Source organism: Petaurus breviceps, unplaced genomic scaffold, assembly GCF_028583685.1.
Source record: "Petaurus breviceps papuanus isolate PSGF00001 unplaced genomic scaffold, PetGlider_PUasm1.0 181, whole genome shotgun sequence".
NCBI classification, from domain to species: domain Eukaryota; kingdom Metazoa; phylum Chordata; class Mammalia; order Diprotodontia; family Petauridae; genus Petaurus; species Petaurus breviceps.
In genome coordinates this window covers 1,339,704-1,340,980 of record NW_027185784.1, presented here as the reverse complement: position 1 = coordinate 1,340,980, position 1,277 = coordinate 1,339,704, and the positions used below count along the sequence as shown (strand labels likewise).

The 1,277-nt window shown below is 45.4% G+C and overlaps 1 pseudogene; it reads left to right on the top strand.

Moving 5' to 3' along the window:
• Positions 1-205: 205 nt before the first annotated feature.
• LOC138160415 (NADH dehydrogenase [ubiquinone] 1 beta subcomplex subunit 8, mitochondrial pseudogene) lies at positions 206-901 on the top strand (annotated as a pseudogene).
• Positions 902-1,277: the final 376 nt, after the last annotated feature.

Sequence of the window (1,277 nt, the reverse complement as noted above, 5' to 3'; positions counted from 1 at the left end):
AGGGAATGTAAATGTGTATATATGTGTGCATGTATGCACATATATGTATACATATATGTTTATATAGGGCATATATGTGCATATGAATACATGTGTGAGTGTATATGCATGTGTACATATATACATAGAGGGCCCATGATCAGTTGAATAGGAAGGGATGATATCTAAAAAATAAATTTAAGAGGTGAGAAAGGAATATAACGAGAGAAGGACAGATTAAATAGGGTAAATCATCTCATATAAAAGAGACAAGAGAACCTGTTACAATGGAGGGGAAGAGCAGGAAGGTGAAAGGGAATGGGTCAGCCTTTCTCTCGACCTGCGCCTGTGTGGGTGCATGTTGAAGAAGCTTTCGATGGCGGCCTCCATGGCTGGGGAAATGTGGCCCACCAGGTGACCCCTCTGGGGGCCTGGGCAGCCTTGGGCCTTGCCAAGGACATGCTCCCCGGACCATACCCCCATACAACTGAGAAGTGCACCGGCGCCACGGAGAACTACAATATACGGGTGGAGGACTAGGAGTCCTCCTTGGACGACAGCTTTGGGCATGGTGAATATCCCAAGCTTTTGGACCACTCTCAGCATGAATGAGACCCATGGTATGACTGGGACCATTCAGAATTGAGGCTAAATTGGGGTGAACCGATGCACTTTGACTTTGATGTGTACACTGGAAATCGTGTGGATACGTCCTTCACACCTTTTTCTTGGAACAGCACGTGTAAACATTTCTTTCGCTTCCTCGGCTTCATGATATTCACATTTTGGTTAGGAGAGATGTACCCCTCATATCAGCCTGTGGCTCCAAAACAATATCCCTATAACAGCCTGTACCTGGAGCATGCAGGTAACCCCAGGGTAGAGCCAGAGCCAATGATACACTATGAAATCTGAAGGACCTAGCCTGTAGGGCCACTGACCTTCTCCTGTGCAAACCTAGTCGAACAGGAAGATTTAAGCTTAATGAAATACCTAAGGTCGGGGGGTGGGGGGGACCTTATGCTGATTGAATTTGGCTTAAGGAAGGAATATCATACACACTCAATTGGGTATCTTACCCTATACAGGAAAGTGGGGGGGAAGGGGATGTAAGACGTAGTTAGAACACACACTTTTGAAAAGGGACAGGGTCAAAGGAGAAAATAGAATAAGTGGGGAGCAGGACAGCATGGAGGAATATATAGTTAGTCATTCACTATACACACACACACACACACACACACACACACGCTGGAAACATTGTACAACTTATATTGAAATGTTTATCTTCCCAGTGG